The sequence below is a fragment of the Dendropsophus ebraccatus genome, unplaced genomic scaffold (genome assembly GCF_027789765.1).
Source record: "Dendropsophus ebraccatus isolate aDenEbr1 unplaced genomic scaffold, aDenEbr1.pat pat_scaffold_964_ctg1, whole genome shotgun sequence".
Classification (NCBI taxonomy): Eukaryota; Metazoa; Chordata; class Amphibia; order Anura; family Hylidae; genus Dendropsophus; species Dendropsophus ebraccatus.
Genome location: NW_027210564.1, coordinates 32634 through 57735, shown reverse-complemented (window position 1 = coordinate 57735; position 25102 = coordinate 32634). Strand labels below are relative to the sequence as shown.

Below are 25102 nucleotides of genomic sequence, written 5' to 3'. Positions count from 1 at the left end.
AACAAAAACCATGGAGATGCTGGGGATTGAACTCAGGACCTCACACATGCGAAGCGTGCGCTCTACCACTGAGCTACATCCCCTACGTGGTGTGCTTTCTCCCAATTCCCTGCTGGACGGACAGACTTTATTTAACTATCGCGGAAAGAGCTACGCGGGAAGAGATTGAGAGACACAGCTTTGCAGTAATTCCATGTGCATAAAAGACAAAGTGGAGATGCCGGGGATTGAACCGGGGCTTCACACATGCAAAGCGTGCGCTCTACCACTGAGCTACATCCCCCTTCGCAAGCTTCTCCAAAGTAGGTTCCGATCGGCCGATAGCAGTTTACAGGCTAATTCGGCATCTACCTTGTTGACAAACAGCCTTTCCAAAAAAATGTCACTTCTTTTCCTTCTGTTTAAAAATACTGGTCCACCCATTTCTGCCTAAAAAGGTAGTCTACTTAGCCTTTTCCGTCCTGTCACACGTTTCAAGTGCTGCACTGCAACTCAGTTTAATGACAACCCAGTGTCCAAATCGGCCCTGGTGTAAAGATATGGTTTCCCGGGTAAAATAAAGCAAGTCAGCAAATATGGTGTGGCTTAACTGTAGCTGTGAAGTTTGGCGCATTACTTGGCACCAAGCCTTCTCTACCCCGGGTAATGGCAAAGAAAGCTACTTAAGGTAGTGACGCTTCTTAAATGCTCCCTTACGTTTGGACTTTTTGGGTGTATATTGTACTAATCAGCAAACTGGCATAGGGTCTGTGCAAGGAGGTCACGTAAGCCAGCTTCAAAGTGGCCACGTGACTTGAGTTTCGTCCAGTTGGTAGGATCCGTATGAACAAAAACCATGGAGATGCTGGGGATTGAACCCAGGACCTCACACATGCGAAGCGTGCGCTCTACCACTGAGCTACATCCCCTACGTGGTGTGCTTTCTCCCAATTCCCTGCTGGAACGGACAGACTTTATTTAACTATCGCGGAAAGAGCTACGCGGGAAGAGATTGAGAGACACAGCTTTGCAGTAATTCCATGTGCATAAAAGACAAAGTGGAGATGCCGGGGATTGAACCCGGGCTTCACACATGCAAAGCGTGCGCTCTACCACTGAGCTACATCCCCCTTCGCAAGCTTCTCCAAAGAAGGTTCCGATCGGCCGATAGCAGTTACAGGCTAATTCGGCATCTACCTTGTTGCTAAACAGCCTTTCCAAAAAAATGTCACTTCTTTTCCTTCTGTTTAAAAATACTGGTCCACCCATTTCTGCCTAAAAAAGGTAGTCTACTTAGCCTTTTCCGTCTGTCACAACGTTTCAAGTGCTGCACTGCAACTCAGATTAATGACAACCCAGTGTCCAAAATCAGCCCCTGGTGTAAGATATGGTTTCCCGGGTAAATAAAGCAAGTCAGCAAATATGGTGTGGCTTAACTGTAGCTGTGAAGTTTGGCGCATTACTTGGCACCAAAGCCTTCTCTACCCCGGGTAATGGCAAAGAAAGCTACTTAAGGTAGTGACGCTTCTTAAATGCTCCCTTACATTTGGACTTTTTGGGTGTATATTGTACTAATCAGCAAACTGGCATAAGGGTCTGTGCAAGGAGGTCACGTAAGCCAGCTTCAAAGTGTGCCACGTGACTTGAGTTTCGTCCAGTTGGTAGGATCCGTATGAACAAAAACCATGGAGATGCTGGGGATTGAACCCAGGACCTCACACATGCGAAGCGTGCGCTCTACCACTGAGCTACATCCCCTACGTGGTGTGCATTCTCCCAATTCCCTGCTGGAACAGACAGACTTTATTTAACTATCGCGGAAAGAGCTACGCGGGAAGAGATTGAGAGACACAGCTTTGCAGTAATTCCATGTGCATAAAAGACAAAGTGGAGATGCCGGGGATTGAACCCGGGGCTTCACACATGCAAAGCGTGCGCTCTACCACTGAGCTACATCCCCCTTCGCAATCTTCTCCAAAGAAGGTTCCGATCGGCCGATAGCAGTTTACAGGCTAATTCGGCATCTACCTTGTTGCCAAACAGCCTTTCCAAAAAAATGTCACTTCTTTTCCTTCTGTTTAAAAATACTGGTCCACCCATTTCTGCCTAAAAAGGTAGTCTACTTAGCCTTTTCCGTCCTGTCACACGTTTCAAGTGCTGCACTGCAACTCAGTTTAATGACAACCCAGTGTCCAAAATCGGCCCCTGGTGTAAAGATATGGTTTCCCGGGTAAAATAAAGCAAGTCAGAAAATATGGTGTGGCTTAACTGTAGCTGTGAAGTTTGGCACATTACTTGGCACCAAAGCCTTCTCTACCCCGGGTAATGGCAAAGAAAGCTACTTAAGGTAGTGACTCTTCTTAAATGCTCCCTTACGTTTGGACTTTTTGGGTGTATATTGTACTAATCAGCAAACTGGCATAAGGGTCTGTGCAAGGAGGTCACGTAAGCCAGCTTCAAAGTGTGCCACGTGACTTGAGTTTCGTCCAGTTGGTAGGATCCGTATGAACAAAAACCATGGAGATGCTGGGGATTGAACCCAGGACCTCACACATGCGAAGCGTGCGCTCTACCACTGAGCTACATCCCCTACGTGGTGTGCATTCTCCCAATTCCCTGCTGGAACGGACAGACTTTATTTAACTATCGCGGAAAGAGCTACGCGGGAAGAGATTGAGAGACACAGCTTTGCAGTAATTCCATGTGCATAAAAGACAAAGTGGAGATGCCGGGGATTGAACCCGGGGCTTCACACATGCAAAGCGTGCGCTCTACCACTGAGCTACATCCCCCTTCGCAATCGTCTCCAAAGAAGGTTCCGATCGGCCGATAGCAGTTTACAGGCTAATTCGGCATCTACCTTGTTGCCAAACAGCCTTTCCAAAAAAATGTCACTTCTTTTCCTTCTGTTTAAAAAATACTGGTCCACCCATTCTGCCTAAAAAGGTAGTCTACTTAGCCTTTTCCGTCCTGTCACACGTTTCAAGTGCTGCACTGCAACTCAGTTTAATGACAACCCAGTGTCCAAAATCGGCCCCTGGTGTAAAGATATGGTTTCCCGGGTAAAATAAAGCAAGTCAGAAAATATGGTGTGGCTTAACTGTAGCTGTGAAGTTTGGCACATTACTTGGCACCAAAGCCTTCTCTACCCCGGGTAATGGCAAAGAAAGCTACTTAAGGTAGTGACGCTTCTTAAATGCTCCCTTATGTTTGGACTTTTTGGGTGTATATTGTACTAATCAGCAAACTGGCATAAGGGTCTGTGCAAGGAGGTCACGTAAGCCAGCTTCAAAGTGGGCCACGTGACTTGAGTTTCGTCCAGTTGGTAGGATCCGTATGAACAAAAACCATGGAGATGGTGGGGCTTGAACCCAGGACCTCACACATGCGAAGCGTGCGCTCTACCACTGCGCTACATCCCCTACGTGGTGTGCTTTCTCCCAATTCCCTGCTGGAACGGACAGACTTTATTTAACTATCGCGGAAAGAGCTACGCGGGAAGAGATTGAGAGACACAGCTTTGCAGTAATTCCATGTGCATAAAAGACAAAGTGGAGATGCCGGGGATTGAACCCGGGGCTTCACACATGCAAAGCGTGCGGTCTACCACTGAGCTACATCCCCCTTCGCAATCTTCTCCAAAGAAGGTTCCGATCGGCCGATAGCAGTTTACAGGCTAATTCGGCATCTACCTTGTTGCCAAACAGCCTTTCCAAAAAAATGTCACTTCTTTTCCTTCTGTTTAAAAATACTGGTCCACCCATTTCTGCCTAAAAAGGTAGTCTACTTAGCCTTTTCCGTCCTGTCACACGTTTCAAGTGCTGCACTGCAACTCAGATTAATGACAACCCAGTGTCCAAAATCGGCCCCTGGTGTAAAGATATGGTTTCCCGGGTAAAATAAAGCAAGTCAGCAAATATGGTGTGGCTTAACTGTAGCTGTGAAGTTTGGCGCATTACTTGGCACCAAAGCCTTCTCTACCCCGGGTAATGGCAAAGAAAGCTACTTAAGGTAGTGACGCTTCTTAAATGCTCCCTTACGTTTGGACTTTTTGGGTGTATATTGTACTAATCAGCAAACTGGCATAAGGGTCTGTGGAAGGAGGTCACGTAAGCCAACTTCAAAGTATGCCACGTGACTTGAGTTTCGTCCAGTTGGTAGGATCCGTATGAACAAAAACCATAGAGATGGTGGGGCTTGAACCCAGGACCTCACACATGCGAAGCGTGCGCTCTACCACTGCGCTACATCCCCTACGTGGTGTGCTTTCTCCCAATTCCCTGCTGGAACGGACAGACTTTATTTAACTATCGCGGAAAGAGCTACGCAGGAAAAGATTGAGAGACACAGCTTTGCAGTAATTCCATGTGCATAAAAGACAAAGTGGAGATGCAGGGGATTGAACCCGGGGCCTCATCCCCCTTCGCAAGCTTCTGCAAAGAAGGTTCCGATCGGCCGATAGCAGTTTACAGGCTAATTCGGCATCTACCTTGTTGCCAAACAGCCTTTCCAAAAAAATGTCACTTCTTTTCCTTCTGTTTAAAAATACTGGTCCACCCATTTCTGCCTAAAAAGGTAGTCTACTTAGCCTTTTCCGTCCTGTCACACGTTTCAAGTGCTGCACTGCAACTCAGATTAATGACAACCCAGTACTAATCAGCAAACTGGCATAAGGGTCTGTGGAAGGAGGTCACGTAAGCCAACTTCAAAGTATGCCACGTGACTTGAGTTTCGTCCAGTTGGTAGGATCCGTATGAACAAAAACCATGGGGATGGTGGGGCTTGAACCCAGGACCTCACACATGCGAAGCGTGCGCTCTACCACTGCGCTACATCCCCTACGTGGTGTGCTTTCTCCCAATTCCCTGCTGGAACGGACAGACTTTATTTAACTATCGCAGAAAGAGCTACGCAGGAAAAGATTGAGAGACACAGCTTTGCAGTAATTCCATGTGCATAAAAGACAAAGTGGAGATGCAGGGGATTGAACCCGGGGCCTCATCCCCCTTCGCAAGCTTCTGCAAAGAAGGTTCCGATCGGCCGATAGCAGTTTACAGGCTAATTCGGCATCTACCTTGTTGCCAAACAGCCTTTCCAAAAAAATGTCACTTCTTTTCCTTCTGTTTAAAAATACTGGTCCACCCATTTCTGCCTAAAAAGGTAGTCTACTTAGCCTTTTCCGTCCTGTCACACGTTTCAAGTGCTGCACTGCAACTCAGATTAATGACAACCCAGTGTCCAAAATCGGCCCCTGGTGTAAAGATATGGTTTCCCGGGTAAAATAAAGCAAGTCAGCAAATATGGTGTGGCTTAACTGTAGCTGTGAAGTTTGGCGCATTACTTGGCACCAAAGCCTTCTCTACCCCGGGTAATGGCAAAGAAAGCTACTTAAGGTAGTGACGCTTCTTAAATGCTCCCTTACGTTTTGACTTTTTGGGTGTATATTGTACTAATCAGCAAACTGGCATAAGGGTCTGTGCAAGGAGGACACGTAAGCCAGCTTCAAAGTGTGCCACGTGACTTGAGTTTCGTCCAGTTGGTAGGATCCGTATGAACAAAAACCATGGAGATGCTGGGGATTGAACCCAGGACCTCACACATGCGAAGCGTGCGCTCTACCACTGAGCTACATCCCCTACGTGGTGTGCATTCTCCCAATTCCCTGCTGGAACGGACAGACTTTATTTAACTATCGCGGAAAGAGCTACGCGGGAAGAGATTGAGAGACACAGCTTTGCAGTAATTCCATGTGCATAAAAGACAAAGTGGAGATGCCGGGGATTGAACCCGGGGCTTCACACATGCAAAGCGTGCGCTCTACCACTGAGCTACATCCCCCTTCGCAATCTTCTCCAAAGAAGGTTCCGATCGGGCCGATAGCAGTTTACAGGCTAATTCGGCATCTACCTTGTTGCCAAACAGCTTTCCAAAAAAATGTCACTTCTTTTCCTTCTGTTTAAAAATACTGGTCCACCCATTTCTGCCTAAAAAGGTAGTCTACTTAGCCTTTTCCGTCCTGTCACACGTTTCAAGTGCTGCACTGCAACTCAGTTTAATGACAACCCAGTGTCCAAAATCGGCCCCTGGTGTAAAGATATGGTTTCCCGGGTAAAATAAAGCAAGTCAGCAAATATGGTGTGGCTTAACTGTAGCTGTGAAGTTTGGCGCATTACTTGGCACCAAAGCCTTCTCTACCCCGGGTAATGGCAAAGAAAGCTACTTAAGGTAGTGACGCTTCTTAAATGCTCCCTTACGTTTTGACTTTTTGGGTGTATATTGTACTAATCAGCAAACTGGCATAAGGGTCTGTGCAAGGAGGACACGTAAGCCAGCTTCAAAGTGTGCCACGTGACTTGAGTTTCGTCCAGTTGGTAGGATCCGTATGAACAAAAACCATGGAGATGCTGGGGATTGAACCCAGGACCTCACACATGCGAAGCGTGCGCTCTACCACTGAGCTACATCCCCTACGTGGTGTGCATTCTCCCAATTCCCTGCTGGAACGGACAGACTTTATTTAACTATCGCGGAAAGAGCTACGCGGGAAGAGATTGAGAGACACAGCTTTGCAGTAATTCCATGTGCATAAAAGACAAAGTGGAGATGCCGGGGATTGAACCCGGGGCTTCACACATGCAAAGCGTGCGCTCTACCACTGAGCTACATCCCCCTTCGCAATCTTCTCCAAAGAAGGTTCCGATCGGCCGATAGCAGTTTACAGGCTAATTCGGCATCTACCTTGTTGCCAAACAGCCTTTCCAAAAAAATGTCACTTCTTTTCCTTCTGTTTAAAAATACTGGTCCACCCATTTCTGCCTAAAAAGGTAGTCTACTTAGCCTTTTCCGTCCTGTCACACGTTTCAAGTGCTGCACTGCAACTCAGTTTAATGACAAATATGATGTGGCTTCTGTTTTCCTTCTGTTTGGAAAAGTACACTAGCTTGCCGACAGGTTGACAGGATGGCCGAGCGGTCTAAGGCGCTGCGTTCAGGTCTCTGTCTCCTCTGGAGGCGTGAGTTCGAATCCCACTTCTGACAGTGGACTGAAGCGCGGGCTTTGTCTATCTCTTTACTTAACTATCTCCTTTCTAGGAGGTTGCCGAGTAGAAGAGCGTAGAAAAACAGAATTTGATAGCGCAGGTTCTTTCAGGGAATCTCCAGAGCAAGGGTGTTCTTTTCTGAGCCTCACCAAACCCTTATTCAAAGAGCTTCTAAAATCCCACCACCTCCAAGAAACCCTACATCGTTCTGATGGACTGTAAGCTGAATTTTTAAATTCCTCTTCGCTGCCATGCAACGCCTGGCCTTTGCCGTAAATTGCCTAAGCTCTCAAAACTCCAAACATCTGAGCTGTATCCTCAATGTTCCTGGCGCTTTTACGCACTGGTGAAGCCTCATGGGGGCAGGGGTTTATCTTTCACTGCAGCCAGACGTGACTGCTCCTGTCTGCTGCCGTCTGATGGATGATGCCAGCGTGCCTGCGTGCATTACACATTTCTTCAATTTCAAGGACCGGTGAAGGCAGACTGAAGAATGGTGCCCATGAGCAATATTGTTTAGGCCAGCTGGGCAATGCTAGTTAGCTGCTTTCTTCCACCATACCAGTTTGCTCCTGGAACTGCAGCTCAGCTCCAACCAGGCCAGTGCTGCCGAGTGGTAAAACGGCACACAAGCCGAGGACAGGCCATTTTGGAGGAAAGACGGGAACGAATCTCATTACTTTAGTTGATGCGTACCTAAAAAAGCACCTGCCGAAACCCGGGATCGATCCAGGGACCTTTAGATCTTCAGTCTAACGCTCTCCCAACTGAGCTATTTCGGCCTCCTGAGTGCCCGGTGGCCAATGGACTTCCACGGGAGGGGTACAAACTGTAGTACAGCACTTCTCCCAAAGTACTATCTGGAGCTACCAAGAGCTGAGGAGCCACAAGCATGGAGCTGGGCAGTCACACGTGTCTTCCTGACCCTTGCTTGGGTAGTACACAAGATTGTAATATACACCCAATGACGGTCATGGTTTTTTCCTTTGGAGAAGTTCTCCCGCTAAGGCTTAAGGAGTAGAATAGTTCTGTTTGGAAAAGTACACTACCTTGCCGACAGGTTGTCAGGATGGCCGAGCGGTCTAAGGCGCTGCGTTCAGGTCGCAGTCTCCTCTGGAGGCGTGGGTTTGAATCCCACTTCTGACAGTGGACTGAAGCGCGGGCTTTGTCTTTCTCTTTACTTAACTATCTCCTTTCTAGGAGGTTGCCGAGTAGAAGAGCGTAGAATTGCCTAAGCTCTCAAAACTCCAAACATCTGAGCTGTATCCTCAATGTTCCTGGCGCTTTTACGCACTGGTGAAGCCTCATGGGGGCAGGGGTTTATCTTTCACTGCAGCCAGACGTGACTGCTCCTGTCTGCTGCCGTCTGATGGATGATGCCAGCGTGCCTGCGTGCATTACACATTTCTTCAATTTCAAGGACCGGTGAAGGCAGACTGAAGAATGGTGCCCATGAGCAATATTGTTTAGGCCAGCTGGGCAATGCTAGTTAGCTGCTTTCTTCCACCATACCAGTTTGCTCCTGGAACTGCAGCTCAGCTCCAACCAGGCCAGTGCTGCCGAGTGGTAAAACGGCACTCAAGCCGAGGACAGGCCATTTTGGAGGAAAGACGGGAACGAATCTCATTACTTTAGTTGATGCGTACCTAAAAAAGCACCTGCCGAAACCCGGGATCGAACCTGGGACCTTTAGATCTTCAGTCTAACGCTCTCCCAACTGAGCTATTTCGGCCTCCTGAGTGCCCGGTGGCCAATGGCCTTCCACGGGAGGGGTACAAACTGTAGTACAGCACTTCTCCCAAAGTACTATCTGGAGCTACCAAGAGCTGAGGAGCCACAAGCATGGAGCTGGGCAGTCACACGTGTCTTCCTGACCCTTGCTTGGGTAGTACACAAGATTGTAATATACACCCAATGACGGTCATGGTTTTTCCTTTGGAGAAGTTCTCCCGCTAAGGCTTAAGGAGTAGAATAGTTCTGTTTGGAAAAGTACACTACCTTGCCGACAGGTTGTCAGGATGGCCGAGCGGTCTAAGGCGCTGCGTTCAGGTTGCAGTCTCCTCTGGAGGCGTGGGATCGAATCCCGCTTCTGACAGTGGACTGAAGCGCGGGCTTTGTCTTTCTCTTTACTTAACTATCTCCTTTCTAGGAGGTTGCCGAGTAGAAGAGCGTAGAAAAACAGAATTTGATAGCGCAGGTTCTTTCAGGGAATCTCCAGAGCAAGGGTGTTCTTTTCTGAGCCTCACCAAACCCTTATTCAAAGAGCTTCTAAAATCCCACCACCTCCAAGAAACCCTACATCGTTCTGATGGACTGTAAGCTGAATTTTTAAATTCCTCTTCGCTGCCATGCAACGCCTGGCCTTTGCCGTAAATTGCCTAAGCTCTCAAAACTCCAAACATCTGAGCTGTATCCTCAATGTTCCTGGCGCTTTTACGCACTGGTGAAGCCTCATGGGGGCAGGGGTTTATCTTTCACTGAAGCCAGACGTGACTGCTCCTGTCTGCTGCCGTCTGATGGATGATGCCAGCGTGCCTGCGTGCATTACACATTTCTTCAATTTCAAGGACCGGTGAAGGCAGACTGAAGAATGGTGCCCATGAGCAATATTGTTTAGGCCAGCTGGGCAATGCTAGTTAGCTGCTTTCTTCCACCATACCACTTTGCTCCTGGAACTGCAGCTCAGCTCCAACCAGGCCAGTGCTGCCGAGTGGTAAAACGGCACACAAGCCGAGGACAGGCCATTTTGGAGGAAAGACGGGAACGAATCTCATTACTTTAGTTGATGCGTACCTAAAAATGCACCTGCCGAAACCCGGGATCGAACCAGGGACCTTTAGATCTTCAGTCTAACGCTCTCCCAACTGAGCTATTTCGGCCTCCTGAGTGCCCGGTGGCCAATGGCCTTCCACGGGAGGGGTACAAACTGTAGTACAGCACTTCTCCCAAAGTACTATCTGGAGCTACCAAGAGCTGAGGAGCCACAAGCATGGAGCTGGGCAGTCACACGTGTCTTCCTGACCCTTGCTTGGGTAGTACACAAGATTGTAATATACACCCAATGACGGTCATGGTTTTTCCTTTGGAGAAGTTCTCCCGCTAAGGCTTAAGGAGTAGAATAGTTCTGTTTGGAAAAGTACACTACCTTGCCGACAGGTTGTCAGGATGGCCGAGCGGTCTAAGGCGCTGCGTTCAGGTCGCAGTCTCCTCTGGAGGCGTGGGTTTGAATCCCACTTCTGACAGTGGACTGAAGCGCGGGCTGTGTCTTTCTCTTTACTTAACTATCTCCTTTCTAGGAGGTTGCCAAGTAGAAGAGCGTAGAAAAACAGAATTTGATAGCGCAGGTTCTTTCAGGGAATCTCCAGAGCAAGGGTGTTCTTTTCTGAGCCTCACCAAACCCTTTTTCAAAGAGCTTCTAAAATCCCACCACCTCCAAGAAACCCTACATCGTTCTGATGGACTGTAAGCTGAATTTTTAAATTCCTCTTCGCTGCCATGCAACGCCTGGCCTTTGCCGTAAATTGCCTAAGCTCTCAAAACTCCAAACATCTGAGCTGTATCCTCAATGTTCTCATTACAATCTCATTACTTTAGTTGATGCGTACCTAAAAAAGCACCTGCTGAAACCCGGGATCGAACCAGGGACCTTTAGATCTTCAGTCGAACGCTCTCCCAACTGAGCTATTTCGGCCTCCTGAGTGCCCGGTGGCCAATGGCCTTCCACGGGAGGGGTACAAACTGTAGTACAGCACTTCTCCCAAAGTACTATCTGGAGCTACCAAGAGCTGAGGAGCCACAAGCATGGAGCTGGGCAGTCACACGTGTCTTCCTGACCCTTGCTTGGGTAGTACACAAGATTGTAATATACACCCAATGACGGTCATGGTTTTTCCTTTGGAGAAGTTCTCCCGCTAAGGCTTAAGGAGTAGAATAGTTCTGTTTGGAAAAGTACACTATCTTGCCGATAGGTTGTCAGGATGGCCGAGCGGTCTAAGGCGCTGCGTTTAGGTCGCAGTCTCCTCTGGAGGCGTGGGTTCGAATCCCACTTCTGACAGTGTTCTGAAGCGCGGGCTTTGTCTTTCTCTTTACTTAACTATCTCCTTTCTAGGAGGTTGCCGAGTAGAAGAGCGTAGAAAAACAGAATTTGATAGCGCAGGTTCTTTCAGGGAATCTCCAGAGCAAGGGTGTTCTTTTCTGAGCCTCACCAAACCGGTGAAGGCAGACTGAAGAATGGTGCCCATGAGCAATATTGTTTAGGCCAGCTGGGCAATGCTAGTTAGCTGCTTTCTTCCACCATACCAGTTTGCTCCTGGAACTGCAGCTCAGCTCCAACAAGGCCAGTGCTGCCGAGTGGTAAAACGGCACACAAGCCGAGGACAGGCCGTTTTGGAGGAAAGACGGGAACGAATCTCATTACTTTAGTTGATGCGTACCTAAAAAAGCACCTGCCGAAACCCGGGATCGAACCAGGGACCTTTAGATCTTCAGTCTAACGCTCTCCCAACTGAGCTATTTCGGCCTCCTGAGTGCCCGGTGGCCAATGGCCTTCCACGGGAGGGGTACAAACTGTAGTACAGCACTTCTCCCAAAGTACTATCTGGAGCTACCAAGAGCTGAGGAGCCACAAGCATGGAGCTGGGCAGTCACACGTGTCTTCCTGACCCTTGCTTGGGTAGTACACAAGATTGTAATATACACCCAATGACGGTCATGGTTTTTCCTTTGGAGAAGTTCTCCCGCTAAGGCTTAAGGAGTAGAATAGTTCTGTTTGGAAAAGTACACTATCTTGCCGACAGGTTGTCAGGATGGCCGAGCGGTCTAAGGCGCTGCGTTCAGGTCGCAGTCTCCTCTGGAGGCGTGGGTTCGAATCCCACTTCTGACAGTGTTCTGAAGCGCGGGCTTTGTCTTTCTCTTTACTTAACTATCTCCTTTCTAGGAGGTTGCCGAGTAGAAGAGCGTAGAAAAACAGAATTTGATAGCGCAGGTTCTTTCAGGGAATCTCCAGAGCAAGGGTGTTCTTTTCTGAGCCTCACCAAACCCTTTTTCAAAGAGCTTCTAAAATCCCACCACCTCCAAGAAACCCTACATCGTTCTGATGGACTGTAAGCTGAATTTTTAAATTCCTCTTCGCTGCCATGCAACGCCTGGCCTTTGCCGTAAATTGCCTAAGCTCTCAAAACTCCAAACATCTGAGCTGTATCCTCAATGTTCTCATTACAATCTCATTACTTTAGTTGATGCGTACCTAAAAAAGCACCTGCCGAAACCCGGGATCGAACCAGGGACCTTTAGATCTTCAGTCTAACGCTCTCCCAACTGAGCTATTTCGGCCTCCTGAGTGCCCGGTGGCCAATGGCCTTCCACGGGAGGGGTACAAACTGTAGTACAGCACTTCTCCCAAAGTACTATCTGGAGCTACCAAGAGCTGAGGAGCCACAAGCATGGAGCTGGGCAGTCACACGTGTCTTCCTGACCCTTGCTTGGGTAGTACACAAGATTGTAATATACACCCAATGACGGTCATGGTTTTTCCTTTGGAGAAGTTCTCCCGCTAAGGCTTAAGGAGTAGAATAGTTCTGTTTGGAAAAGTACACTATCTTGCCGACAGGTTGTCAGGATGGCCGAGCGGTCTAAGGCGCTGCGTTCAGGTCGCAGTCTCCTCTGGAGGCGTGGGTTCGAATCCCACTTCTGACAGTGTTCTGAAGCGCGGGCTTTGTCTTTCTCTTTACTTAACTATCTCCTTTCTAGGAGGTTGCCGAGTAGAAGAGCGTAGAAAAACAGAATTTGATAGCGCAGGTTCTTTCAGGGAATCTCCAGAGCAAGGGTGTTCTTTTCTGAGCCTCACCAAACCCTTTTTCAAAGAGCTTCTAAAATCCCACCACCTCCAAGAAACCCTACATCGTTCTGATGGACTGTAAGCTGAATTTTTAAATTCCTCTTCGCTGCCATGCAACGCCTGGCCTTTGCCGTAAATTGCCTAAGCTCTCAAAACTCCAAACATCTGAGCTGTATCCTCAATGTTCCTGGCGCTTTTACGCACTGGTGAAGCCTCATGGGGGCAGGGGTTTATCTTTCACTGCAGCCAGACGTGACTGCTCCTGTCTGCTGCCGTCTGATGGATGATGCCAGCGTGCCTGCGTGCATTACACATTTCTTCAATTTCAAGGACCGGTGAAGGCAGACTGAAGAATGGTGCCCATGAGCAATATCGTTTAGGCCAGCTGGGCAATGCTAGTTAGCTGCTTTCTTCCACCATACCAGTTTGCTCCTGGAACTGCAGCTCAGCTCCAACCAGGCCAGTGCTGCCGAGTGGTAAAACGGCACACAAGCCGAGGACAGGCCATTTTGGAGGAAAGACGGGAACGAATCTCATTACTTTAGTTGATGCGTACCTAAAAAAGCACCTGCCGAAACCCGGGATCGAACCAGGGACCTTTAGATCTTCAGTCTAACGCTCTCCCAACTGAGCTATTTCGGCCTCCTGAGTGCCCGGTGGCCAATGGCCTTCCACGGGAGGGGTACAAACTGTAGTACAGCACTTCTCCCAAAGTACTATCTGGAGCTACCAAGAGCTGAGGAGCCACAAGCATGGAGCTGGGCAGTCACACGTGTCTTCCTGACCCTTGCTTGGGTAGTACACAAGATTGTAATATACACCCAATGACGGTCATGGTTTTTCCTTTGGAGAAGTTCTCCCGCTAAGGCTTAAGGAGTAGAATAGTTCTGTTTGGAAAAGTACACTATCTTGCCGACAGGTTGTCAGGATGGCCGAGCGGTCTAAGGCGCTGCGTTCAGGTCGCAGTCTCCTCTGGAGGCGTGGGTTCTAATCCAACTTCTGACAGTGTTCTGAAGTGCGGGCTTTGTCTTTCTCTTTACTTAACTATCTCCTTTCTAGGAGGTTGCCGAGTAGAAGAGCGTAGAAAAACAGAATTTGATAGCGCAGGTTCTTTCAGGGAATCTCCAGAGCAAGGGTGTTCTTTTCTGAGCCTCACCAAACCCTTTTTCAAAGAGCTTCTAAAATCCCACCACCTCCAAGAAACCCTACATCGTTCTGATGGACTGTAAGCTGAATTTTTAAATTCCTCTTCGCTGCCATGCAACGCCTGGCCTTTGCCGTAAATTGCCTAAGCTCTCAAAACTCCAAACATCTGAGCTGTATCCTCAATGTTCTCATTACAATCTCATTACTTTAGTTGATGCGTACCTAAAAAAGCACCTGCCGAAACCCGGGATCGAACCAGGGACCTTTAGATCTTCAGTCTAACGCTCTCCCAACTGAGCTATTTCGGCCTCCTGAGTGCCCGGTGGCCAATGGCCTTCCACGGGAGGGGTACAAACTGTAGTACAGCACTTCTCCCAAAGTACTATCTGGAGCTACCAAGAGCTGAGGAGCCACAAGCATGGAGCTGGGCAGTCACACGTGTCTTCCTGACCCTTGCTTGGGTAGTACACAAGATTGTAATATACACCCAATGACGGTCATGGTTTTTCCTTTGGAGAAGTTCTCCCGCTAAGGCTTAAGGAGTAGAATAGTTCTGTTTGGAAAAGTACACTAACTTGCCAACAGGTTGTCAGGATGGCCGAGCGGTCTAAGGCGCTGCGTTCAGGTCGCAGTCTCCTCTGGAGGCGTGGGTTCCAATCCCACTTCTGACAGTGTTCTGAAGCGCGGGCTTTGTCTTTCTCTTTACTTAACTATCTCCTTTCTAGGAGGTTGCCGAGTAGAAGAGCGTAGAAAAACAGAATTTGATAGCGCAGGTTCTTTCAGGGAATCTCCAGAGCAAGGGTGTTCTTTTCTGAGCCTCACCAAACCCTTTTTCAAAGAGCTTCTAAAATCCCACCACCTCCAAGAAACCCTACATCGTTCTGATGGACTGTAAGCTGAATTTTTAAATTCCTCTTCGCTGCCATGCAACGCCTGGCCTTTGCCGTAAATTGCCTAAGCTCTCAAAACTCCAAACATCTGAGCTGTATCCTCAATGTTCCTGGCGCTTTTACGCACTGGTGAAGCCTCATGGGGGCAGGGGTTTATCTTTCACTGCAGCCAGACGTGACTGCTCCTGTCTGCTGCCGTCTGATGGATGATGCCAGCGTGCCTGCGTGCATTACACATTTCTTCAATTTCAAGGACCGGTGAAGGCAGACTGAAGAATGGTGCCCATGAGCAATATTGTTTAGGCCAGCTGGGCAATGCTAGTTAGCTGCTTTCTTCCACCATACCAGTTTGCTCCTGGAACTGCAGCTCAGCTCCAACCAGGCCAGTGCTGCCGAGTGGTAAAACGGCACACAAGCCGAGGACAGGCCATTTTGGAGGAAAGACGGGAACGAATCTCATTACTTTAGTTGATGCGTACCTAAAAAAGCACCTGCCGAAACCCGGGATCGAACCAGGGACCTTTAGATCTTCAGTCTAACGCTCTCCCAACTGAGCTATTTCGGCCTCCTGAGTGCCCGGTGGCCAATGGCCTTCCACGGGAGGGGTACAAACTGTAGTACAGCACTTCTCCCAAAGTACTATCTGGAGCTACCAAGAGCTGAGGAGCCACAAGCATGGAGCTGGGCAGTCACACGTGTCTTCCTGACCCTTGCTTGGGTAGTACACAAGATTGTAATATACACCCAATGACGGTCATGGTTTTTCCTTTGGAGAAGTTCTCCCGCTAAGGCTTAAGGAGTAGAATAGTTCTGTTTGGAAAAGTACACTAACTTGCCAACAGGTTGTCAGGATGGCCGAGCGGTCTAAGGCGCTGCGTTCAGGTCGCAGTCTCCTCTGGAGGCGTGGGTTCGAATCCCACTTCTGACAGTGTTCTGAAGCGCGGGCTTTGTCTTTCTCTTTACTTAACTATCTCCTTTCTAGGAGGTTGCCGAGTAGAAGAGCGTAGAAAAACAGAATTTGATAGCGCAGGTTCTTTCAGGGAATCTCCAGAGCAAGGGTGTTCTTTTCTGAGCCTCACCAAACCCTTTTTCAAAGAGCTTCTAAAATCCCACCACCTCCAAGAAACCCTACATCGTTCTGATGGACTGTAAGCTGAATTTTTAAATTCCTCTTCGCTGCCATGCAACGCCTGGCCTTTGCCGTAAATTGCCTAAGCTCTCAAAACTCCAAACATCTGAGCTGTATCCTCAATGTTCCTGGCGCTTTTACGCACTGGTGAAGCCTCATGGGGGCAGGGGTTTATCTTTCACTGCAGCCAGACGTGACTGCTCCTGTCTGCTGCCGTCTGATGGATGATGCCAGCGTGCCTGCGTGCATTACACATTTCTTCAATTTCAAGGACCGGTGAAGGCAGACTGAAGAATGGTGCCCATGAGCAATATTGTTTAGGCCAGCTGGGCAATGCTAGTTAGCTGCTTTCTTCCACCATACCAGTTTGCTCCTGGAACTGCAGCTCAGCTCCAACCAGGCCAGTGCTGCCGAGTGGTAAAACGGCACACAAGCCGAGGACAGGCCATTTTGGAGGAAAGACGGGAACGAATCTCATTACTTTAGTTGATGCGTACCTAAAAAAGCACCTGCCGAAACCCGGGATCGAACCAGGGACCTTTAGATCTTCAGTCTAACGCTCTCCCAACTGAGCTATTTCGGCCTCCTGAGTGCCCGGTGGCCAATGGCCTTCCACGGGAGGGGTACAAACTGTAGTACAGCACTTCTCCCAAAGTACTATCTGGAGCTACCAAGAGCTGAGGAGCCACAAGCATGGAGCTGGGCAGTCACACGTGTCTTCCTGACCCTTGCTTGGGTAGTACACAAGATTGTAATATACACCCAATGACGGTCATGGTTTTTCCTTTGGAGAAGTTCTCCCGCTAAGGCTTAAGGAGTAGAATAGTTCTGTTTGGAAAAGTACACTATCTTGCCGACAGGTTGTTAGGATGGCCGAGCGGTCTAAGGCGCTGCGTTCAGGTCGCAGTCTCCTCTGGAGGCGTGGGTTCGAATCCCACTTCTGACAGTGTTCTGAAGCGCGGGCTTTGTCTTTCTCTTTACTTAACTATCTCCTTTCTAGGAGGTTGCCGAGTAGAAGAGCGTAGAAAAACAGAATTTGATAGCGCAGGTTCTTTCAGGGAATCTCCAGAGCAAGGGTGTTCTTTTCTGAGCCTCACCAAACCCTTTTTCAAAGAGCTTCTAAAATCCCACCACCTCCAAGAAACCCTACATCGTTCTGATGGACTGTAAGCTGAATTTTTAAATTCCTCTTCGCTGCCATGCAACGCCTGGCCTTTGCCGTAAATTGCCTAAGCTCTCAAAACTCCAAACATCTGAGCTGTATCCTCAATGTTCCTGGCGCTTTTACGCACTGGAGAAGCCTCATGGGGGCAGGGGTTTATCTTTCACTGCAGCCAGACGTGACTGCTCCTGTCTGCTGCCGTCTGATGGATGATGCCAGCGTGCCTGCGTGCATTACACATTTCTTCAATTTCAAGGACCGGTGAAGGCAGACTGAAGAATGGTGCCCATGAGCAATATTGTTTAGGCCAGCTGGGCAATGCTAGTTAGCTGCTTTCTTCCACCATACCAGTTTGCTCCTGGAACTGCAGCTCAGCTCCAACCAGGCCAGTGCTGCCGAGTGGTAAAACGGCACACAAGCCGAGGACAGGCCATTTTGGAGGAAAGACGGGAACGAATCTCATTACTTTAGTTGATGCGTACCTAAAAAAGCACCTGCCGAAACCCGGGATCGAACCAGGGACCTTTAGATCTTCAGTCTAACGCTCTCCCAACTGAGCTATTTCGGCCTCCTGAGTGCCCGGTGGCCAATGGCCTTCCACGGGAGGGGTACAAACTGTAGTACAGCACTTCTCCCAAAGTACTATCTGGAGCTACCAAGAGCTGAGGAGCCACAAGCATGGAGCTGGGCAGTCACACGTGTCTTCCTGACCCTTGCTTGGGTAGTACACAAGATTGTAATATACACCCAATGACGGTCATGGTTTTTCCTTTGGAGAAGTTCTCCCGCTAAGGCTTAAGGAGTAGAATAGTTCTGTTTGGAAAAGTACACTATCTTGCCGACAGGTTGTCAGGATGGCCGAGCGGTCTAAGGCGCTGCGTTCAGGTCGCAGTCTCCTCTGGAGGCGTGGGTTCCAATCCCACTTCTGACAGTGTTCTGAAGCGCGGGCTTTGTCTTTCTCTTTACTTAACTATCTCCTTTCTAGGAGGTTGCCGAGTAGAAGAGCGTAGAAAAACAGAATTTGATAGCGCAGGTTCTTTCAGGGAATCTCCAGAGCAAGGGTGTTCTTTTCTGAGCCTCACCAAACCCTTTTTCAAAGAGCTTCTAAAATCCCACCACCTCCAAGAAACCCTACATCGTTCTGATGGACTGTAAGCTGAATTTTTAAATTCCTCTTCGCTGCCATGCAACGCCTGGCCTTTGCCGTAAATTGCCTAAGCTCTCAAAACTCCAAACATCTGAGCTGTATCCTCAATGTTCTCATTACAATCTCATTACTTTAGTTGATGCGTACCTAAAAAAGCACCTGCCGAAACCCGGGATCGAACCAGGGACCTTTAGATCTTCAGTCTAACGCTCTCCCAACTGAGCTATTTCGGCCTCCTGAGTGCCCGGTGGCCAATGGCCTTCCACGGGAGGGGTACAAACTGTAGTACAGCACTTCTCCCAAAGTACTATCTGGAGCTACCAAGAGCTGAGGAGCCACAAGCATGGAGCTGGGCAGTCACACGTGTCTTCCTGACCCTTGCTTGGGTAGTACACAAGATTGTAATATACACCCAATGACGGTCATGGTTTTTCCTTTGGAGAAGTTCTCCCGCTAAGGCTTAAGGAGTAGAATAGTTCTGTTTGGAAAAGTACACTATCTTGCCGACAGGTTGTCAGGATGGCCGAGCGGTCTAAGGCGCTGCGTTCAGGTCGCAGTCTCCTCTGGAGGCGTGGGTTCGAATCCCACTTCTGACAGTGTTCTGAAGCGCGGGCTTTGTCTTTCTCTTTACTTAACTATCTCCTTTCTAGGAGGTTGCCGAGTAGAAGAGCGTAGAAAAACAGAATTTGATAGCGCAGGTTCTTTCAGGGAATCTCCAGAGCAAGGGTGTTCTTTTCTGAGCCTCACCAAACCCTTTTTCAAAGAGCTTCTAAAATCCCACCACCTCCAAGAAACCCTACATCGTTCTGATGGACTGTAAGCTGAATTTTTAAATTCCTCTTCGCTGCCATGCAACGCCTGGCCTTTGCCGTAAATTGCCTAAGCTCTCAAAACTCCAAACATCTGAGCTGTATCCTCAATGTTCCTGGCGCTTTTACGCACTGGTGAAGCCTCATGGGGGCAGGGGTTTATCTTTCACTGCAGCCAGACGTGACTGCTCCTGTCTGCTGCCGTCTGATGGATGATGCCAGCGTGCCTGCGTGCATTACACATTTCTTCAATTTCAAGGACCGGTGAAGGCAGACTGAAGAATGGTGCCCATGAGCAATATCGTTTAGGCCAGCTGGGCAATGCTAGTTAGCTGCTTTCTTCCACCATACCAGTTTGCTCCTGGAACTGCAGCTCAGCTCCAACCAGGCCAGTGCTGCCGAGTGGTAAAACGGCACACAAGCCGAGGACAGGCCATTTTGGAGGAAAGACGGGAACGAATCTCATTACTTTAGTTGATGCGTACCTAAAAAAGCACCTGCCGAAACCCGGGATCGAACCAGGGACCTTTAGATCTTCAGTCTAACGCTCTCCCAACTGAGCTATTTCGGCCTCCTGAGTGCCCGGTGGCCAATGGCCTTCCACGGGAGGGGTACAAACTGTAGTACAGCACTTCTCCCAAAGTACTATCTGGAGCTACCAAGAGCTGAGGAGCCACAAGCATGGAGCTGGGCAGTCACACGTGTCTTCCTGACCCTTGCTTGGGTAGTACACAAGATTGTAATATACACCCAATGACGGTCATGGTTTTTCCTTTGGAGAAGTTCTCCCGCTAAGGCTTAAGGAGTAGAATAGTTCTGTTTGGAAAAGTACACTATCTTGCCGACAGGTTGTCAGGATGGCCGAGCGGTCTAAGGCGCTGCGTTCAGGTCGCAGTCTCCTCTGGAGGCGTGGGTTCGAATCCCACTTCTGACAGTGTTCTGAAGCGCGGGCTTTGTCTTTCTCTTTACTTAACTATCTCCTTTCTAGGAGGTTGCCGAGTAGAAGAGCGTAGAAAAACAGAATTTGATAGCGCAGGTTCTTTCAGGGAATCTCCAGAGCAAGGGTGTTCTTTTCTGAGCCTCACCAAACCCTTTTTCAAAGAGCTTCTAAAATCCCACCACCTCCAAGAAACCCTACATCGTTCTGATGGACTGTAAGCTGAATTTTTAAATTCCTCTTCGCTGCCATGCAACGCCTGGCCTTTGCCGTAAATTGCCTAAGCTCTCAAAACTCCAAACATCTGAGCTGTATCCTCAATGTTCTCATTACAATCTCATTACTTTAGTTGATGCGTACCTAAAAAAGCACCTGCCGAAACCCGGGATCGAACCAGGGACCTTTAGATCTTCAGTCTAACGCTCTCCCAACTGAGCTATTTCGGCCTCCTGAGTGCCCGGTGGCCAATGGCCTTCCACGGGAGGGGTACAAACTGTAGTACAGCACTTCTCCCAAAGTACTATCTGGAGCTACCAAGAGCTGAGGAGCCACAAGCATGGAGCTGGGCAGTCACACGTGTCTTCCTGACCCTTGCTTGGGTAGTACACAAGATTGTAATATACACCCAATGACGGTCATGGTTTTTCCTTTGGAGAAGTTCTCCCGCTAAGGCTTAAGGAGTAGAATAGTTCTGTTTGGAAAAGTACACTATCTTGCCGACAGGTTGTCAGGATGGCCGAGCGGTCTAAGGCGCTGCGTTCAGGTCGCAGTCTCCTCTGGAGGCGTGGTTTCGAATCCCACTTCTGACAGTGTTCTGAAGCGCGGGCTTTGTCTTTCTCTTTACTTAACTATCTCCTTTCTAGGAGGTTGCCGAGTAGAAGAGCGTAGAAAAACAGAATTTGATAGCGCAGGTTCTTTCAGGGAATCTCCAGAGCAAGGGTGTTCTTTTCTGAGCCTCACCAAACCCTTTTTCAAAGAGCTTCTAAAATCCCACCACCTCCAAGAAACCCTACATCGTTCTGATGGACTGTAAGCTGAATTTTTAAATTCCTCTTCGCTGCCATGCAACGCCTGGCCTTTGCCGTAAATTGCCTAAGCTCTCAAAACTCCAAACATCTGAGCTGTATCCTCAATGTTCCTGGCGCTTTTACGCACTGGTGAAGCCTCATGGGGGCAGGGGTTTATCTTTCACTGCAGCCAGACGTGACTGCTCCTGTCTGCTGCCGTCTGATGGATGATGCCAGCGTGCCTGCGTGCATTACACATTTCTTCAATTTCAAGGACCGGTGAAGGCAGACTGAAGAATGGTGCCCATGAGCAATATTGTTTAGGCCAGCTGGGCAATGCTAGTTAGCTGCTTTCTTCCACCATACCAGTTTGCTCCTGGAACTGCAGCTCAGCTCCAACCAGGCCAGTGCTGCCGAGTGGTAAAACGGCACACAAGCCGAGGACAGGCCATTTTGGAGGAAAGACGGGAACGAATCTCATTACTTTAGTTGATGCGTACCTAAAAAAGCACCTGCCGAAACCCGGGATCGAACCAGGGACCTTTAGATCTTCAGTCTAACGCTCTCCCAACTGAGCTATTTCGGCCTCCTGAGTGCCCGGTGGCCAATGGCCTTCCACGGGAGGGGTACAAACTGTAGTACAGCACTTCTCCCAAAGTACTATCTGGAGCTACCAAGAGCTGAGGAGCCACAAGCATGGAGCTGGGCAGTCACACGTGTCTTCCTGACCCTTGCTTGGGTAGTACACAAGATTGTAATATACACCCAATGACGGTCATGGTTTTTCCTTTGGAGAAGTTCTCCCGCTAAGGCTTAAGGAGTAGAATAGTTCTGTTTGGAAAAGTACACTATCTTGCCGACAGGTTGTCAGGATGGCCGAGCGGTCTAAGGCGCTGCGTTCAGGTCGCAGTCTCCTCTGGAGGCGTGGGTTCGAATCCCACTTCTGACAGTGTTCTGAAGCGCGGGCTTTGTCTTTCTCTTTACTTAACTATCTCCTTTCTAGGAGGTTGCCGAGTAGAAGAGCGTAGAAAAACAGAATTTGATAGCGCAGGTTCTTTCAGGGAATCTCCAGAGCAAGGGTGTTCTTTTCTGAGCCTCACCAAACCCTTTTTCAAAGAGCTTCTAAAATCCCACCACCTCCAAGAAACCCTACATCGTTCTGATGGACTGTAAGCTGAATTTTTAAATTCCTCTTCGCTGCCATGCAACGCCTGGCCTTTGCCGTAAATTGCCTAAGCTCTCAAAACTCCAAACATCTGAGCTGTATCCTCAATGTTCCTGGCGCTTTTACGCACTGGTGAAGCCTCATGGGGGCAGGGGTTTATCTTTCACTGCAGCCAGACGTGACTGCTCCTGTCTGCTGCCGTCTGATGGATGATGCCAGCGTGCCTGCGTGCATTACACATTTCTTCAATTTCAAGGACCGGTGAAGGCAGACTGAAGAATGGTGCCCATGAGCAATATTGTTTAGGCCAGCTGGGCAATGCTAGTTAGCTGCTTTCTTCCACCATACCAGTTTGCTCCTGGAACTGCAGCTCAGCTCCAACCAGGCCAGTGCTGCCGAGTGGTAAAACGGCACACAAGCCGAGGACAGGCCATTTTGGAGGAAAGACGGGAACGAATCTCATTACTTTAGTTGATGCGTACCTAAAAAAGCACCTGCCGAAACCCGGGATCGAACCAGGGACCTTTAGATCTTCAGTCTAACGCTCTCCCAACTGAGCTATTTCGGCCTCCTGAGTGCCCGGTGGCCAATGGCCTTCCACGGGAGGGGTACAAACTGTAGTACAGCACTTCTCCCAAAGTACTATCTGGAGCTACCAAGAGCTGAGGAGCCACAAGCATGGAGCTGGGCAGTCACACGTGTCTTCCTGACCCTTGCTTGGGTAGTACACAAGATTGTAATATACACCCAATGACGGTCATGGTTTTTCCTTTGGAGAAGTTCTCCCGCTAAGGCTTAAGGAGTAGAATAGTTCTGTTTGGAAAAGTACACTATCTTGCCGACAGGTTGTCAGGATGGCCGAGCGGTCTAAGGCGCTGCGTTCAGGTCGCAGTCTCCTCTGGAGGCGTGGGTTCGAATCCCACTTCTGACAGTGTTCTGAAGCGCGGGCTTTGTCTTTCTCTTTACTTAACTATCTCCTTTCTAGGAGGTTGCCGAGTAGAAGAGCGTAGAAAAACAGAATTTGATAGCGCAGGTTCTTTCAGGGAATCTCCAGAGCAAGGGTGTTCTTTTCTGAGCCTCACCAAACCCTTTTTCAAAGAGCTTCTAAAATCCCACCACCTCCAAGAAACCCTACATCGTTCTGATGGACTGTAAGCTGAATTTTTAAATTCCTCTTCGCTGCCATGCAACGCCTGGCCTTTGCCGTAAATTGCCTAAGCTCTCAAAACTCCAAACATCTGAGCTGTATCCTCAATGTTCCTGGCGCTTTTACGCACTGGTGAAGCCTCATGGGGGCAGGGGTTTATCTTTCACTGCAGCCAGACGTGACTGCTCCTGTCTGCTGCCGTCTGATGGATGATGCCAGCGTGCCTGCGTGCATTACACATTTCTTCAATTTCAAGGACCGGTGAAGGCAGACTGAAGAATGGTGCCCATGAGCAATATCGTTTAGGCCAGCTGGGCAATGCTAGTTAGCTGCTTTCTTCCACCATACCAGTTTGCTCCTGGAACTGCAGCTCAGCTCCAACCAGGCCAGTGCTGCCGAGTGGTAAAACGGCACACAAGCCGAGGACAGGCCATTTTGGAGGAAAGACGGGAACGAATCTCATTACTTTAGTTGATGCGTACCTAAAAAAGCACCTGCCGAAACCCGGGATCGAACCAGGGACCTTTAGATCTTCAGTCTAACGCTCTCCCAACTGAGCTATTTCGGCCTCCTGAGTGCCCGGTGGCCAATGGCCTTCCACGGGAGGGGTACAAACTGTAGTACAGCACTTCTCCCAAAGTACTATCTGGAGCTACCAAGAGCTGAGGAGCCACAAGCATGGAGCTGGGCAGTCACACGTGTCTTCCTGACCCTTGCTTGGGTAGTACACAAGATTGTAATATACACCCAATGACGGTCATGGTTTTTCCTTTGGAGAAGTTCTCCCGCTAAGGCTTAAGGAGTAGAATAGTTCTGTTTGGAAAAGTACACTAACTTGCCGACAGGTTGTCAGGATGGCCGAGCGGTCTAAGGCGCTGCGTTCAGGTCGCAGTCTCCTCTGGAGGCGTGGGTTCGAATCCCACTTCTGACAGTGTTCTGAAGCGCGGGCTTTGTCTTTCTCTTTACTTAACTATCTCCTTTCTAGGAGGTTGCCGAGTAGAAGAGCGTAGAAAAACAGAATTTGATAGCGCAGGTTCTTTCAGGGAATCTCCAGAGCAAGGGTGTTCTTTTCTGAGCCTCACCAAACCCTTTTTCAAAGAGCTTCTAAAATCCCACCACCTCCAAGAAACCCTACATCGTTCTGATGGACTGTAAGCTGAATTTTTAAATTCCTCTTCGCTGCCATGCAACGCCTGGCCTTTGCCGTAAATTGCCTAAGCTCTCAAAACTCCAAACATCTGAGCTGTATCCTCAATGTTCTCATTACAATCTCATTACTTTAGTTGATGCGTACCTAAAAAAGCACCTGCCGAAACCCGGGATCGAACCAGGGACCTTTAGATCTTCAGTCTAACGCTCTCCCAACTGAGCTATTTCGGCCTCCTGAGTGCCCGGTGGCCAATGGCCTTCCACGGGAGGGGTACAAACTGTAGTACAGCACTTCTCCCAAAGTACTATCTGGAGCTACCAAGAGCTGAGGAGCCACAAGCATGGAGCTGGGCAGTCACACGTGTCTTCCTGACCCTTGCTTGGGTAGTACACAAGATTGTAATATACACCCAATGACGGTCATGGTTTTTCCTTTGGAGAAGTTCTCCCGCTAAGGCTTAAGGAGTAGAATAGTTCTGTTTGGAAAAGTACACTATCTTGCCGACAGGTTGTCAGGATGGCCGAGCGGTCTAAGGCGCTGCGTTCAGGTCGCAGTCTCC

The 25102-nt window shown here is 49.0% G+C and overlaps 35 non-coding genes across 35 annotated transcripts; 9 read left to right on the top strand and 26 right to left on the bottom strand.

Moving 5' to 3' along the window:
• Positions 1-11: 11 nt before the first annotated feature.
• On the bottom strand, positions 12-83 carry TRNAA-CGC (transfer RNA alanine (anticodon CGC)). The gene has a single exon. It is a non-coding gene; the product is annotated as a tRNA-Ala (tRNA).
• A 753-nt stretch (positions 84-836) lies between these two features.
• Positions 837-908, bottom strand: TRNAA-CGC (transfer RNA alanine (anticodon CGC)). Its single transcript has one exon. It is a non-coding gene; the product is annotated as a tRNA-Ala (tRNA).
• A 130-nt stretch (positions 909-1038) lies between these two features.
• Positions 1039-1109, bottom strand: TRNAA-UGC (transfer RNA alanine (anticodon UGC)). The gene has a single exon. It is a non-coding gene; the product is annotated as a tRNA-Ala (tRNA).
• Positions 1110-1665: 556 nt separating this feature from the next.
• TRNAA-CGC (transfer RNA alanine (anticodon CGC)) lies at positions 1666-1737 on the bottom strand. Its single transcript has one exon. It is a non-coding gene; the product is annotated as a tRNA-Ala (tRNA).
• Positions 1738-1867: 130 nt separating this feature from the next.
• Positions 1868-1939, bottom strand: TRNAA-UGC (transfer RNA alanine (anticodon UGC)). The gene has a single exon. It is a non-coding gene; the product is annotated as a tRNA-Ala (tRNA).
• A 558-nt stretch (positions 1940-2497) lies between these two features.
• On the bottom strand, positions 2498-2569 carry TRNAA-CGC (transfer RNA alanine (anticodon CGC)). The gene has a single exon. It is a non-coding gene; the product is annotated as a tRNA-Ala (tRNA).
• Positions 2570-2699: 130 nt separating this feature from the next.
• TRNAA-UGC (transfer RNA alanine (anticodon UGC)) lies at positions 2700-2771 on the bottom strand. The gene has a single exon. It is a non-coding gene; the product is annotated as a tRNA-Ala (tRNA).
• Positions 2772-5543: 2772 nt separating this feature from the next.
• On the bottom strand, positions 5544-5615 carry TRNAA-CGC (transfer RNA alanine (anticodon CGC)). Its single transcript has one exon. It is a non-coding gene; the product is annotated as a tRNA-Ala (tRNA).
• A 130-nt stretch (positions 5616-5745) lies between these two features.
• TRNAA-UGC (transfer RNA alanine (anticodon UGC)) lies at positions 5746-5817 on the bottom strand. The gene has a single exon. It is a non-coding gene; the product is annotated as a tRNA-Ala (tRNA).
• A 558-nt stretch (positions 5818-6375) lies between these two features.
• On the bottom strand, positions 6376-6447 carry TRNAA-CGC (transfer RNA alanine (anticodon CGC)). The gene has a single exon. It is a non-coding gene; the product is annotated as a tRNA-Ala (tRNA).
• A 130-nt stretch (positions 6448-6577) lies between these two features.
• On the bottom strand, positions 6578-6649 carry TRNAA-UGC (transfer RNA alanine (anticodon UGC)). Its single transcript has one exon. It is a non-coding gene; the product is annotated as a tRNA-Ala (tRNA).
• A 3175-nt stretch (positions 6650-9824) lies between these two features.
• Positions 9825-9897, bottom strand: TRNAF-GAA (transfer RNA phenylalanine (anticodon GAA)). The gene has a single exon. It is a non-coding gene; the product is annotated as a tRNA-Phe (tRNA).
• Positions 9898-10989: 1092 nt separating this feature from the next.
• Positions 10990-11072, top strand: TRNAL-UAG (transfer RNA leucine (anticodon UAG)). The gene has a single exon. It is a non-coding gene; the product is annotated as a tRNA-Leu (tRNA).
• A 392-nt stretch (positions 11073-11464) lies between these two features.
• TRNAF-GAA (transfer RNA phenylalanine (anticodon GAA)) lies at positions 11465-11537 on the bottom strand. The gene has a single exon. It is a non-coding gene; the product is annotated as a tRNA-Phe (tRNA).
• Positions 11538-11817: 280 nt separating this feature from the next.
• On the top strand, positions 11818-11900 carry TRNAL-CAG (transfer RNA leucine (anticodon CAG)). The gene has a single exon. It is a non-coding gene; the product is annotated as a tRNA-Leu (tRNA).
• Positions 11901-12276: 376 nt separating this feature from the next.
• On the bottom strand, positions 12277-12349 carry TRNAF-GAA (transfer RNA phenylalanine (anticodon GAA)). The gene has a single exon. It is a non-coding gene; the product is annotated as a tRNA-Phe (tRNA).
• A 280-nt stretch (positions 12350-12629) lies between these two features.
• On the top strand, positions 12630-12712 carry TRNAL-CAG (transfer RNA leucine (anticodon CAG)). Its single transcript has one exon. It is a non-coding gene; the product is annotated as a tRNA-Leu (tRNA).
• A 711-nt stretch (positions 12713-13423) lies between these two features.
• TRNAF-GAA (transfer RNA phenylalanine (anticodon GAA)) lies at positions 13424-13496 on the bottom strand. The gene has a single exon. It is a non-coding gene; the product is annotated as a tRNA-Phe (tRNA).
• A 739-nt stretch (positions 13497-14235) lies between these two features.
• TRNAF-GAA (transfer RNA phenylalanine (anticodon GAA)) lies at positions 14236-14308 on the bottom strand. The gene has a single exon. It is a non-coding gene; the product is annotated as a tRNA-Phe (tRNA).
• A 1074-nt stretch (positions 14309-15382) lies between these two features.
• On the bottom strand, positions 15383-15455 carry TRNAF-GAA (transfer RNA phenylalanine (anticodon GAA)). Its single transcript has one exon. It is a non-coding gene; the product is annotated as a tRNA-Phe (tRNA).
• Positions 15456-15735: 280 nt separating this feature from the next.
• TRNAL-CAG (transfer RNA leucine (anticodon CAG)) lies at positions 15736-15818 on the top strand. The gene has a single exon. It is a non-coding gene; the product is annotated as a tRNA-Leu (tRNA).
• A 711-nt stretch (positions 15819-16529) lies between these two features.
• On the bottom strand, positions 16530-16602 carry TRNAF-GAA (transfer RNA phenylalanine (anticodon GAA)). The gene has a single exon. It is a non-coding gene; the product is annotated as a tRNA-Phe (tRNA).
• A 1074-nt stretch (positions 16603-17676) lies between these two features.
• Positions 17677-17749, bottom strand: TRNAF-GAA (transfer RNA phenylalanine (anticodon GAA)). Its single transcript has one exon. It is a non-coding gene; the product is annotated as a tRNA-Phe (tRNA).
• A 739-nt stretch (positions 17750-18488) lies between these two features.
• Positions 18489-18561, bottom strand: TRNAF-GAA (transfer RNA phenylalanine (anticodon GAA)). Its single transcript has one exon. It is a non-coding gene; the product is annotated as a tRNA-Phe (tRNA).
• Positions 18562-18841: 280 nt separating this feature from the next.
• TRNAL-CAG (transfer RNA leucine (anticodon CAG)) lies at positions 18842-18924 on the top strand. Its single transcript has one exon. It is a non-coding gene; the product is annotated as a tRNA-Leu (tRNA).
• A 711-nt stretch (positions 18925-19635) lies between these two features.
• On the bottom strand, positions 19636-19708 carry TRNAF-GAA (transfer RNA phenylalanine (anticodon GAA)). The gene has a single exon. It is a non-coding gene; the product is annotated as a tRNA-Phe (tRNA).
• Positions 19709-19988: 280 nt separating this feature from the next.
• Positions 19989-20071, top strand: TRNAL-CAG (transfer RNA leucine (anticodon CAG)). Its single transcript has one exon. It is a non-coding gene; the product is annotated as a tRNA-Leu (tRNA).
• Positions 20072-20447: 376 nt separating this feature from the next.
• Positions 20448-20520, bottom strand: TRNAF-GAA (transfer RNA phenylalanine (anticodon GAA)). Its single transcript has one exon. It is a non-coding gene; the product is annotated as a tRNA-Phe (tRNA).
• A 1074-nt stretch (positions 20521-21594) lies between these two features.
• On the bottom strand, positions 21595-21667 carry TRNAF-GAA (transfer RNA phenylalanine (anticodon GAA)). Its single transcript has one exon. It is a non-coding gene; the product is annotated as a tRNA-Phe (tRNA).
• Positions 21668-21947: 280 nt separating this feature from the next.
• On the top strand, positions 21948-22030 carry TRNAL-CAG (transfer RNA leucine (anticodon CAG)). Its single transcript has one exon. It is a non-coding gene; the product is annotated as a tRNA-Leu (tRNA).
• Positions 22031-22741: 711 nt separating this feature from the next.
• TRNAF-GAA (transfer RNA phenylalanine (anticodon GAA)) lies at positions 22742-22814 on the bottom strand. The gene has a single exon. It is a non-coding gene; the product is annotated as a tRNA-Phe (tRNA).
• Positions 22815-23094: 280 nt separating this feature from the next.
• Positions 23095-23177, top strand: TRNAL-CAG (transfer RNA leucine (anticodon CAG)). The gene has a single exon. It is a non-coding gene; the product is annotated as a tRNA-Leu (tRNA).
• A 711-nt stretch (positions 23178-23888) lies between these two features.
• TRNAF-GAA (transfer RNA phenylalanine (anticodon GAA)) lies at positions 23889-23961 on the bottom strand. Its single transcript has one exon. It is a non-coding gene; the product is annotated as a tRNA-Phe (tRNA).
• Positions 23962-24241: 280 nt separating this feature from the next.
• Positions 24242-24324, top strand: TRNAL-CAG (transfer RNA leucine (anticodon CAG)). The gene has a single exon. It is a non-coding gene; the product is annotated as a tRNA-Leu (tRNA).
• Positions 24325-24700: 376 nt separating this feature from the next.
• TRNAF-GAA (transfer RNA phenylalanine (anticodon GAA)) lies at positions 24701-24773 on the bottom strand. Its single transcript has one exon. It is a non-coding gene; the product is annotated as a tRNA-Phe (tRNA).
• Between the last annotated feature and the right edge of the window lie 329 nt (positions 24774-25102).